The sequence below is a fragment of the Rhinatrema bivittatum genome, chromosome 7 (assembly GCF_901001135.1).
Source record: "Rhinatrema bivittatum chromosome 7, aRhiBiv1.1, whole genome shotgun sequence".
NCBI lineage: Eukaryota > Metazoa > Chordata > Amphibia > Gymnophiona > Rhinatrematidae > Rhinatrema > Rhinatrema bivittatum.
In genome coordinates this window covers 80,612,339-80,626,308 of record NC_042621.1, presented here as the reverse complement: position 1 = coordinate 80,626,308, position 13,970 = coordinate 80,612,339, and positions in this window count along the sequence as shown.

Sequence of the window (13,970 nt, the reverse complement as noted above, 5' to 3'; positions counted from 1 at the left end):
ATCAGTCTTAAGACCACCTTCCAACAACAATTCTCTCAACCCTTCTGACCCACTCCCAGGCAAACCTTTAAGAACCTGGTGGCCTAATGGAATCTAGAACATACCATAGGCTCTGGGCCCTGTGATGTCTGAATCAAAATGGAGCCGATTAGCCACTAATCAGCAGCTGTGTTTGTGAAAAAATAGTTAAACTAAAAGCTCTGTGTCTAACGGGATACATCAGAGGGTATTAAGGGAACTTAAAGAAGTACTGACTGATCTCTTCAATGCTTCTTTAGTTCCAGAGGAGTGGAGACAGACAGATGTGGTTCTGCTTCACAAAAATGGAAGAAAGGAGTAAGTAAATTACTGTTAAGTAAATTATTGGACTCGCTGCTAAAACAGAGGATATCCCCGTTTCTGGAAAGCAATGGATTACAAGATCTGAGGCAACATGGTACTTTTACCAGAGGTGGATCTTGCAGATGAATTTGATCAATTTCTTTGATTGTTGACCAAAGAGTTGGATCAGGGACAGTGCTATATGAAGTGTACTTGGATTTCAGAAAGGCCTTTGACATAGTTCCACATAGGTGACTTATAAATAAAGTGAGCATCCTTGGTATGGGTCCTAAAGAGACTGACTGTGTTAGAAACTGGCTGAGGGGGAGGCAACCAAGCATAGTGGTAAAGAGGTTCACGCCAAGAAGAGGACATTACAAGTGATGTGCTGCAGAGTTCGGTACTTGGACTGATTCTTTTCAACATTTTTGTAAGTAATATTGTAGAAGGACTATTCATAAAGGTTTGTCTTTTTGCAAGTGATACCAAACTCTGCAGCAGGGTAGAGGCCCAGAAAGGTATGGAAAACAAGGAGAGATTTTGTGAAGCTTGAGGAATAGAATAGAGTCCGGCAGTTAGATTTAATGCTAAAAAATGCAGTCATGCATTTGAGCTACAAAAGCCAAGGAATCAATGCAGTATGGGGTAAAATTCTAAGAATGAAACAAGAGTGGAATCTTGGGATGATCATATCTGATGATCTTAAGGTAGTCAATAGATAGATAAGGTAATGGCAAAAGCCAAAAAGGTGCTTGGGTGTATAGGAAAAAAAATGATCAGCAGAAAAATGAAGATGGTATTGCCCCTGGATAAGTCTCTAGTGATACCTCATTTGGAATATTATGTACAATTCTGGAAATCACATCTTCTAAAGGATATAGACTATGGATATGGAGTCGATCCAGAGGGTGACAACTAAAATTGTTAGTGGTCTTTGTTCTAAAGCATATGGGAAAAGAGTTAAGTTATTAAATATGTATATCCTAGAGGAGGATAGAGGAACTATAATAAAGACATTTAAATACCTCCAATGTACAATATTTATAGAATATAATACAAGACTATCTCTTATTCATAAAGCTTTGTACAACAACAAGACTAATTGGATGAATACAATACTCATTTTTCAATCCCCAAGAAGAACTTTACGTTCCAAAAACACTGGTCTCCTTGAAATTCCCTCCCCAAAAAGATTCCTTCTCATCTCAACAAGACAACGTGCCTTCTCAATAGCTGGCCCACTACTATGGAATACCCTTCCAATTGATCTAAGACTTGAATCATCTTCTCAATCTTTTAAAAAAGAACTAAAAACATGGCTTTTTCAAAAAGCATTTTCAACATGATAAATCGATTCATCATCCAATCTCAATTTAAGTATTTCTCACTCTCTCTCTTTTTCCTCTCTCTTTTTTAATTTCATTTCCCTTATGTTTATTCTTTTCACTGTTAATCTTATTACAATGTAACATTTCTAACTTTTTGTTATATGTACACCGACATGATGACTTTTGTTGAATATTGGTATATATAAAAAACAAATAAATAAATAAATGCACAGGAGGAAGGCCACTTTCAATGAAAAGGTGCCTTTGGAATTAGGATATATTGGATAAGGGTGAAAGGGGATAGACTCAGGACTAATCTAAGAAAAAATTGTTTACAGAGAGGTTGGAGGATGCATGGAGTAATCTTCTAGAGAAGGTGGTAGAGTCAAGGACAGTATCTGAAATCAAGAAATCATGGGATAAGCACAGAAGATGTCTGAGAGAGAGGTAAGGATCATAGAGCTGAGCACTTGGTGTAGATCGGCAGACTAGATAGGCTGTACGGGTCTTTTTTTCCTGTCACGTTTCAATGTTTCTATATGTCACTGCCCCATCCATTTCAACATTCAGTTTTTATTTCTGCCCCATTCTATTACCACTCTCCAATGTTATTACCTTAAATTAGTACTCCATGGGCCTCCCATATACTTAAGAACATAAGAACATGCCATACTGGGTCAGACCAAGGGTCCATCAAGCCCAGCATCCTGTTTCCAACAGTGGCCAATCCAGGCCACAAGAGCCTGGCAATTACCCAAAACCTAAGTCTATTCCATGTTACCGTTGCTAGTAATAGCAGTGGTTATTATCTAAGTCAACTTAATTAATAGCAGGTAATGGACTTCTTCTCCAAGAACTTATCCAATCCTTTTTTAACACAGCTACACTAACTGCACTAACCACTAGAGATGTGAATCGGAACTGCAATCCGAACCGATTCTGGTTCCGATTCACATCTATAGAGATGTGAATCGGAACTGCAATCCGAACCGATTCTGGTTCCAATTCACATCTCTACTAACCACATCCTCTGGCAACAAATTCCAGAGTTTAACTGTGCGTTGAGTAAAAAAGAACTTTCTCTGATTAGATTTAAATGTGTCACATGTTAACTTCATGGAGTGCCCCCTAGTCTTTCTATTATCCAAAAGCGTAAATAACCGATTCACATCTACCCGTTCTAGACCTCTCATGATTTTAAACATCTCTATCATATCCCCCCTCAGCCTTCTCTTCTCCAAGCTGAAAAGTCCTAACCTCTTAGTCTTTCCTCATAGGGGAGCTGTTCCATTCCCCTTATCATTTTGGTAGCCCTTCTCTGTACCTTCTCCATCGCAATTATATCTTTTTTGAGATGCGGCGACCAGAATTGTACACAGTATTCAAGGTGTGGTCTCACCATGGAGCGATACAGAGGCATTATGACATTTTCTGTTTTATTCACCATTCCCTTTCTAATAATTCCCAACATTCTGTTTGCTTTTTTGACTGCCGCAGCACACTGAACTGATGATTTCAATGTTATGCACTATGATGCCTAGATCTCTTTCTTGGGTGGTAGCACCTAATATGGAACCTAACATTGGGGCAGATTTTCAAAGGGGTACGCGCATAAGATTCGTGCATATCCCCCAAAAACCTGCCCCAACCTCCCCCTGCGCACCCCGAGCCTAAGTTGAATAGGCTTGGTGGCGAGCGCAAGCCCCAGGACGCTCATAAGTCCCGGGGCTTTGCTAGGGGGGCATGTCAGGGGCATTTCGGGGGGGGGGGCAGCGCGGCATTCGGGGCGCTCCGGGGGGCATGGTGCCAGCCTGGGGGCATGGCCACGGCCTCCGGACCAGCCCCCGGACCAGAACATGGCGTGCCAGCAGCCGGCCCGGCGCATGCAAGTTACACCTGCCTCAGGCAGGCATAACTTTTCCAACAAAGGTGGGGGGGGGTGGGTTAGGTAGGGGAAGGATTTGGGAGCGGCCTCAGAAGGAACGGAGGCAGGCTGCACAGCTTGGCAAGCGCAGGCTGCCAATTTTGCACAGCCTTGTGCGTGTTGACCCCGGAGTTTAAAAGATACGTGCATCTATGCGGTCGCGCAAACAAAAGTACGCGTGGGTGTATTTTTTTAAATCTACCCCATTGTGTAATTATGGCATGGGTTATTTTTCCCTATATGCATCACCTTGCACTTATCCACATTAAATTTCATCTGCCATTTTGATGCCCAATTTTCCGGTCTCACAAGGTCTTCCTACAATTTATCACAATCTGCATGTGATTTAACTACTCTGAACAATTTTGTATCATCTGCAAATTTGATTACCACACTCGTCGTATTTCTTTCCAGATCAATTATAAATATATTATTTATTTATTTATTTATTTAAAATTTTTATAGACTGACATTCATCAGGGATATCACATCGGTTCACATTGTAACGCAAACAGACACCTGGGGAGGCGTTTTACATCGAACAGAGTTATATCAACAATTTATAACAAATTAACAAAAGAACAATTGAGGGGGGGGGTAAGAGGGGGAATATAAGGAGGGAAAGTAACATTGAATGTTAAATGTTAAGAATAGGCTTTACTAATATATATAAAATAAAATAATATTATAACAGTATATACATATCCAATATGAGGCGATGACATATTAAATAAATTTGAGTATAATTTGAGAGGAGAGGGGGTAGAGGAACCTAGGGGGGGGGGGGAGAGGGAAGGAGGGTAGAATGTGTAGGGATTAAATGAAACGTAGGGGTAGAGAGATGGGGTAGGGGGGAGGGGAAAGAAGCGAGGGTGGAGTGAAGTGGAAGGTGGGGAAAAAGGGAAATGAGGAAGAAGGGAAAATAAGCGAACTGAACAGTAAGGAGAGAGCGGAGAGGGTGGGAAAAGAGAATGGAGAGAATGATTGAGAAATTAGGTGTAGGCTTTAGTAAAGAGCCAAGTCTTCAGCTTCCGTTTAAAGGTTTTTGAGCATTCTTCTTGCCGTAATGCAACTGGCATTGTGTTCCAAAGGGTCGGCCCGGCGATCGAGAGCGCTCGGGCTCTCGTGGAGGTAAGTTTATAGAGTTTGGGAGAGGGGGTAGGCATGGTGGCGAGATGTTGGTGTCTGGTGGGCCTGTTAGATTGGTGGAGGCAGAAGGATTCATTAAACCAGTTCATTTCGGGATTGTATAAGGCCTTGTGGACAAGAGAGAGAGCCTTATATTGGATGCGGGATGTAATAGGGAGCCAGTGTAAATCTTTTAATACAGGTGTGATATGATCATTTCTGCGTGAGTTAGTCAAGATCCGGGCTGTTGTGTTTTGCAGTATTTGAATGGGGTGGATGGAGTTGTTCGGAAGGCCGAGGAGAAGGGCATTACAGTAATCGGTTTTGGCAAAGATGGTGGTTTGTAGGACTGTACGGAAGTCGGGGGGATGTAATAGGGGTTTCAGTTTTTTTAAGGAGTGGAGTTTAAAGAAACCGTCTTTTAGTATATTACTGATGAATTTCTTTAGCGTGAAATGACCATCAAGGATGACGCCAAGATCACGGACTTGTTGGGCAAATGGAATATAACTAAGGGGGGGGGTTAGGATGGTTTTGAGGTGAGATGAGCATGATTTCAGTTTTGGTAGTGTTAAGTGCTAAATGGATGGAAGATAAGAGTTTGTTAATGGAGTGGAGCGTATCATTCCAGATTTCAATTGCTTTTGATGGGGAGTCAGTGATTGGAATGAGTAACTGAACATCGTCAGCGTAGACATAATGATGCAGGTTAAGATTAGAGAGGAGGTCACAGAGGGGAAGCATGTAAATATTGAAAAGGGTAGAAGAGAGGGATGAGCCTTGTGGGACACCCTGATTGAGGGGGATGGCCTTGGATTTGTGATTTCCTAGTTGGATTTTGCAGTTTCTGTTACTGAGGTAAGAGTTGAACCAGTTGTGAGCAACACCCGTAACACCGATTTCTGTTACTCGTTGTAAGAGAATGGAATGGCTGATGGTATCGAATGCAGAGGAGATGTCGAGAAAGGCCAGAATATAGGATTGCCCTTTATCAAATCCTTTAAGGATATGGTCTGACAGGGAGAGTAGAAGTGTCTCTGTGCTGTGGGATTTCCGGAAACCATATTGAGTAGGTGCAAGGATATGGTTATCTTCGAGGAATTCTGAGAGTTGTTTGTTGACAGTTTTTTCGAGGAGTTTAGAAATAAATGGGAGATTAGAGATAGGGCGGTAGTTGGTGAGATCGGAGGGGTCAAGTTTAGGTTTCTTTAAGATAGGTTTGACGATGGCCTGTTTAAGGGGGACAGGTACCTGTCCCGAGGTAATGGACAAGTTAATGATTTTTGTTAATGGTTTGGCGATAATGGTGGGGATGGTAAGAAGATGTTTGGTGGGTATTGTGTCAGAGGGGTGGGTGGAAGGTTTGGCTTTCTTGATGAAGGATTCGATTTCAAGTGTAGAAGTGCAGTCTAGGGAGGAAAGCGCTTTAGTGTAATTACTGGAGATTGTTCGGTTGAAGTCAAGTTTAGCGTGATTGATGGGAGTTGTGGATGGAGTGGTAAAGTTGGCCAGCAACTTGTCTATTTTGGCTTGGAAGAATGTGGCAAGTTCTTCACATTTGGGTTTAGCTACTTCATCTGGAATGTCGGGGGCTGCTGACTTGGTCAGGGAGGCAACGTAGTCATATAGCACTCTGGGGTTGAATTGGAATTGATGTATTTTGGTTGCGTAAAAGTCTCGTTTTGTCTTGTTGAGTTTATCGCTGTACAGATGTAGGGCGGATTTAAATTGAGCAAGGTGTGTGGGCGTGGGGACGTTACGCCAGATCTTTTCAAATTTTCGAAGATGTTGCTTTAGGTTCTTTAGTTCTTGGGAATACCACGGTTTCCTTTTTTCTTTGTGTATCGGAGAGATGAGTTTTGATTGCAGGGGGCAAGTAGTGTTGGCTATGTTGTTGGTTATGTCATGCCACGAGGCAAGCGCTGTGTCTGCATTGGTGAGATCTATTTGGTCTAGTTTGTTGGAGATCGCTGAGATGAGGTCATCTCTAGTACAGTTTTTCCTGTATTGAATGGTTTTGTTGGTGTTGGAATGGTGGATGGATGTTTGTAAAGTGAGAGAGGCTTCGATAAGATAGTGATCTGACCAGGGAATAGGTGTGTGGGAGGGGGGGTCAACCTGAATGAGGGCATTAGTGAATAGGAGGTCAAGGGTATGACCAGCCTTATGAGTAGGGCAGTGGATGGACTGCTTGTAGCCTAATGCATTTAGTGAGTCAAGAATCGCGTCACATGTTGGGGTACAGGGGGAGTTGTCAACGTGGAGGTTAAAATCTCCTAATATGATAGCTGGGGTGTCAATAGATATATTCATAGCAATGTATTCTGTGAGGGTTGATGGGTTGTTGTGTAGGGTTCCTGGGGGGGCGTAGACAAGACAGATTTGCAGAGTGGGGGATTTGAAAAGGCCTATTTCAATTTTGGGAGGTGGGGGGATGGGGTGGAGTGTCATGTTGAATTTTTTCTTTGTGGCTAAAAGTAGACCTCCTCCTTTCTTTTTCGGCCTAGGTATTGAGAAGATATCATATATTGTGGAAGGTAACTGGTTTAGGAGAACAGTATCCGAATCCTTAAGCCAGGACTCTGTTGTTACCTTAGCCGCGCGGATCCCAGCGCGGCAGCGCGCGGAGGGGGCCATTCGGGGTCCGGGGAATCACGGGGCTGACCCGGCAGCATCGACGGCGCGATCTGGTGGGGATCGGGGCGTTTTCTCCCGGCAGGCAGTCCAGCATCTCCACGCGGCTAGGGGAGCCAATGAATGGGAGCCTCGAGCGTTGGCTCCGCCCCCTTGACGTCAGACGCCGGCAGAGGCTCCTTTTGCGCGGGAGATTAGTCTATTTAAAGAGAGCAGCTTCTCCAAATCGCTGCTTCGGCCACGATTGTTCTTGTGAGCTTTCGCCTGGGGAAATTGCCTCCGTTCCTGATTGTCTGCTGCCTGCCTTGACCCGGACTGATTATTGGATTCGTTGCCTGCTGCCTGCCTTGACCCGGACTGAGTTTTGGATTCGTTGCCTGCTGCCTGCCTTTGGATTATCTGCTATTTGGTTCCTGATTGTCTGCTGCCTGCCTTGACCCGGACTGAGTTTTGGATTCGTTGCCTGCTGCCTGCCTTTGGATTATCTGCTATTTGGTTCCTGATTGTCTGCTGCCTGCCTTGACCCGGACTGAGTTTTGGATTCGTTGCCTGCTGCCTGCCTTTGGATTATCTGCTATTTGGTTCCTGATTGTCTGCTGCCTGCCTTGACCCGGACTGATTATTGGATTCGTTGCCTGCTGCCTGCCTTGACTCGGATTATTTGTGGGACTTCTCGACACAAGGTAAGCGGTCTAAACCGGTGGTTCCACTACTATCTGCATAGGATCATAACAGTTGGCCGAAGCCATGGAATCAGTTGATTTGACCGCTCTACAAGCCATTCCTGGGATGGCTAATAAGATTCAACAACAGCAGGGGGTATTAGACCAAGTCACGGGAGTCCTGGACCGCTTGGTTGCACGAATGGACGCTCTGGCTCTTCTACCTACTGGACCAGCTCCCAGCCCGGTGGTCGCCCCTGTCCCAGTCAGGGTGCCACCTCCTCCTCGCTTTAATGGAAATGCAGCATTATGTCGAGGATTCATCAACCAGTGCCGAATGCATTTTTCTCTACAACCTGCCTCTTTTCCCAATGATAAAACAAAGACTACCTTCTTACTGTCTTTACTGGAGGGTCCGGCACTGGCCTGGGCATCTCCCTTGTGGGAACGTGAGGACCCTATCCTCAATTCATTGGACCGGTTTCTCAAAGAATTCCGCTTGATTTTCGACGAACCTGGACGTTCATCCTCCGCAGCTAATGAATTGCTGCAGATAAGACAAGGTTCCCGTTCGGTGGGGGAATATGCCATCCAATTTCGCACCTTAGCAGCTGAACTGGCGTGGGGTGAGGAGAGTCTCACGGCCATCTTTCGACAAGGCCTTGCAGAGCACATCAAGGATCAATTAGCTGGCAGGGATCCTCCGGAGACATTGGAAGGCTTGATCCGGTTAGCCATTCGGTTGGACTTACGCGTTCAAGAAAGGATGCGAGAGCGAGCTGCCACCCGTAGAAATTTCCGTTTGGCCCCAACGTTTCAGCAACCACTGGTGACTCCACCTCCGACCCAAGCTTCTGGGGACTCTGAGGAACCCATGCAAATTGATCGATTTCGCCTGACCCCTGAGGAACGGAATCGCAGACGGGCAAGGAATCTCTGTCTGTACTGCGCCGGAGCAGGGCATTACCTCAATAAATGCCCCAACAAATCGGGAAACTCCCGGACCTAGGTCGGGTGGGAGAGGCCTCCCTGGGTCCCACCATTCCCTCTCCTCAATTATTACTACCCACGACCATTTGTCTTAACGGAGAATCGTTGCACTTTCAAGCCTTCATCGACTCAGGAGCGGCAGGAAATTTCATCCAGGAACATCTGGTGCAGAAATACCGGATACCGGTAGAATCATTACCCATTCCTCTATCAGTAACCTCAGTGTCTGGGCAATCGGTGGGAATGCATATTATCTATAGAACCAAACCTGTGTTACTCTGTACCGGTATTTTTCATCAAGAACACATTCAGCTCTTTGTTCTTCCATCATCAGTAAACCAGATAATACTGGGACTACCATGGCTACGGACTCATCAGCCTCAATTGGATTGGGCTTCACTACAGCTCACTGCATGGAGCCCCTTCTGTTTCCAACACTGCCTTAAGAATCTGCCAGTTATCTCCGTGCATACCACATTACTGTCTTCTGGAATCCCACTTCCTTATAAAGATTTTCAGGACGTTTTTAGTAAACAACACGCGGAATGCTTACCACCTCACCGCAAGTATGACTGCGCCATTGATATTCTTCCCGGACAGACTCCCCCCAAGGGACGTATTTACACTCTATCGGAACCTGAATCTACAGCATTACGACAATATATTGCTGAGAATTTAGAGCGGGGATTTATCCGACCATCCACATCCCCAGCGGGAGCCGGATTTTTTTTTTGTTAAAAAGAAGGATGGGTCTTTAAGACCATGTATTGACTATCGTGGCCTTAATTCCATCACCAGAAAGAACAAATATCCTATTCCTCTCATCACCGAGTTGTTTGATCTAATTAAGGGGGCGCAAATATTTACCAAATTGGACTTGCGGGGGGCCTACAATTTGATACGAATCAGAGAGGGGGACGAGTGGAAGACCGTGTTTAATACCCATGACGGTCATTATGAATATCGAGTTATGCCCTTTGGGCTTTGCAACGCCCCGGCGGTATTTCAGGACATGATAAATGACATCTTTCGTGATATTCTTTATTCCCACGTCATTGTCTATTTGGACGACATATTGATTTTCTCTCCTTCCTGGTCCCAACATGTACTTCATGTTCGACAAGTTTTGCAACGCCTCCGTGAGCATAAATTGTTCGCCAAGCTGGAGAAGTGTATTTTTCACCAACAACAGTTACCTTTCCTCGGTTATATTGTTTCCAACAAGGGCTTGTCCATGGACCCCGACAAACTCAAAGCCATTCTCAACTGGCCCCAGCCTGTGGGATTGAGAGCCTTACAAAGATTTTTGGGTTTCTCCAACTATTATAGACAGTTTATTCCTCATTTTTCTTCCTTAGTGGCACCACTCACAGCCCTCACCAAGAAGGGAGCTTCTACACAGCACTGGCCGGAGGAGGCGGTGTTGGCCTTTCATCAGTTGAAGACGGCGTTCACCACTGACTTATGCCTCCGCCGCCCTGATCCTGCAAGACCTTTTACTCTTGAAGTCGATGCCTCGGCAGTGGGTGTGGGAGCGGTTCTTCTCCAACGATCAGCAGAGGAGCGCTGGGTGACCTGTGCCTTCTTTTCTAAGAAATTTACATCGGCGGAACGGAACTATACCATTGGTGACCGAGAATTGTTGGCCATAAAATTGGCCTTTGAGGAGTGGCGACATCTTTTGGAGGGGGCTCGTCATGTCATCACGGTCTATACAGACCATAAAAATCTTGAATACTTGGCGACTGCCCAGCGGCTGAATCCCCGGCAGGCCCGATGGTCTCTTTTTTTTAGCAGGTTCCAGTTTCTCGTCCGCTTTCGTCCGGCTCAAAAGAATGTTCGGGCGGACGCACTCTCACGTAGTTTTGACATTCTTGACGCTCCGGATCCTCCCCGCTTCCTCATTGATCCCGCCCATATTCAAGTAGCCGCCACCTTCACGGTGCCCATTGGAAAGACCGTTGTTCCTAAACGATTGCGGCTCAAGGTTCTCCGGTGGTGTCACTCCGATCCTGTGGCGGGCCACCCAGGGGTCGCACGTACTAAAGAACTTCTCTCTCGCCATTACTGGTGGCCAACCTGGGCGAGGGACGTCAAGCATTTTGTGGATTCCTGCTCTGTCTGTGCAGCTCAGAAGACGCCACGTCAGAGGCCTCTGGGTTTGTTACACCCGCTTCCTCTTCCCACGTCTCCTTGGACGCATATTGCCACAGATTTTATTACGGACCTTCCCCCCTCCGGGGGTCATACTGTCATCTGGGTGGTGGTGGATCGTTTTTCCCGGATGGCTCATTTCATTCCTCTCCCTGGTTTGCCTTCGGCCCCGGAGTTGGCTCATCTTTTTCTGCACCACGTTTTTCGCCTTCATGGCCTTCCCCTTAGTATTGTCTCCGATCGGGATGTACAGTTTACGGCCCGCTTTTGGACCAATCTTTGTAAGCTTCTACGCGTTAAGCTTGATTTTTCATCTGCCTATCACCCCCAGTCCAACGGTCTTACTGAACGGACGAATCAATCTGTAAAGGCATTTCTTCGGGCTTATGTAAATCAACGTCAGGATGATTGGGCGTCTCTACTGGTCTGGGCCGAGATCTCCCATAATAACCATGTTCGTCGGGCCACGGGTGGCTCCCCGTTTTTCTTGGTCTATGGCAGGCATCCGAACTTTCCTCTGCCGGTCCGCACCTCCTCCACTTGTCCTGCGGTCAACGCCACGGTCGCCTCTATGTCCCGCCTATGGTCCGCCACGCATGCCTTATTGACCAAGAATGCTGCTGCCATGAAGCGTCAGGCGGATAAGACGCGGATTCCGGCTCCTGATCTTCGTTCTGGGGATCTCGTTTGGTTGAGCACCCGTCATCTTCGTTTACGTCTTCCATCTGCCAAGTTTGCGCCACGTTTCATCGGGCCGTTTCCTGTTCAACGACGGATCAACCCTGTCACCTATGGACTTTGCTTACCCCCCTCCCTGCGTATTCATAACGCCTTCCATGTTTCTCTGCTGAAACCTGCGATCCTGTCTTGGCCTCAGCGTCGGCGTAGGGCCACGGTACCTGTTCTTCCTGATGATGGCCAGTACGAGGTGCAGGAGATTCTGGACTCCAGACGCGTAAGAGGTCGGCTACAGTACCTTATTTCCTGGAAACACTTTGGCCCTGAGGACAATACCTGGGAGCCTTCTTCTAATTTACGGGCTCCCCGGTTGCTGCGGGCCTTTCATCTTCGCTTTCCCTCCAAGCCTGGGCCTCGGGGAGGGAGGTGGGGACCTTGCGGGGGGGGTACTGTTACCTTAGCCGCGCGGATCCCGGCGCGGCAGCGCGTGGAGGGGGCCGTTCGGGGTCCGGGGAATCACGGGGCTGACCCGGCAGCATCGACGGCGTGATCTGGTGGGGATCGGGGCGTTTTCTCCCGGCAGGCAGTCCAGCATCTCCACGCGGCTAGGGGAGCCAATGAATGCGAGCCTCGAGCGTTGGCTCCGCCCCCTTGACGTCAGACGCCGGCAGAGGCTCCTTTTGCGCGGGAGATTAGTCTATTTAAAGAGAGCAGCTTCTCCAAATCGCTGCTTCGGCCACGATTGTTCTTGTGAGCTTTCGCCTGGGGAAATTGCCTCCGTTCCTGATTGTCTGCTGCCTGCCTTGACCCAGACTGATTATTGGATTCGTTGCCTGCTGCCTGCCTTGACCCGGACTGAGTTTTGGATTCGTTGCCTGCTGCCTGCCTTTGGATTATCTGCTATTTGGTTCCTGATTGTCTGCTGCCTGCCTTGACCCGGACTGAGTTTTGGATTCGTTGCCTGCTGCCTGCCTTTGGATTATCTGCTATTTGGTTCCTGATTGTCTGCTGCCTGCCTTGACCCGGACTGAGTTTTGGATTCGTTGCCTGCTGCCTGCCTTTGGATTATCTGCTATTTGGTTCCTGATTGTCTGCTGCCTGCCTTGACCCGGACTGATTATTGGATTCGTTGCCTGCTGCCTGCCTTGACTCGGATTATTTGTGGGACTTCTCGACACAAGGTAAGCGGTCTAAACCGGTGGTTCCACTACTATCTGCATAGGATCATAACATCTGTTATGGCACAGATGTCTGGGTCTTGGTCTGTGAGAAGGTCAGAGAGGAGAGGGGTTTTTTTGTTTAATGATTGTGCATTTAGGAGGATAAGAGAGAGAGCAGAAAGACCGATAATTTGGGTAAGAGGGGGGGAGATCATAGAGGGGAGAAGCGTTTTAAGATGCGAGTGGTGCCGTGGGTGTGGGGGAGAATTAGGTCTTCGTTTATTATATTTAAGAATGGTGATCGGGTGTTGATACATGTTGTAAGGGTGGGGTGTTGGAAGAGGTTGTGTGAATGGTGTGTGAGAAGGTGTTGACAAAGGGAGGGAAAATAGGAGGGTTCTTGTCTGATAGGTTGTGGAAGGTGCCTGGGTAGAAGTGAGGCTTTGGGCTTGTGTATGGGTGGTAGGAAGGGGGGGGGGGGGGGAAGAGAGATCAAACTCTCGGGGGATGGGTAGAAAGAGTATGTAAATATGCACAGTAGGTACAGAGAGAAAAGGTGCACAGAAAATATCATGAGGTCTTGTTTGATAGTGAAGAAACAGAGCAGTGGCAAATAGGGATGTGAATCGTTTTCCATATCGTCTTAACGATAGAAATTGTGTGGCAGGGCAAGAAAATCGTCTTAGGCACGATTTTTTAGTTAAAAAATCGTTAAAAATCGTTTTTTCCGATTAGTGCGCACTAACTCGAGTTAGTGCGCACTAACTGGGAGTTAGTGCGCACTAACTGAAAATGATACAATTTGACACTTTTCAGGTCAGTTAAGGTCAGTTTAGGAATGAATATGTATTCCTATTGGCTGCCCTCTTATTATTCATGTTACCAAGTTTCCTACTGACAGTATATGGGGGATGGGAAATGGAAACAGTTGGTAGCTTGACAAAACAAGTAATGTGATCAGTCAATGTGACTAGAACTTGTGCCCTAACCC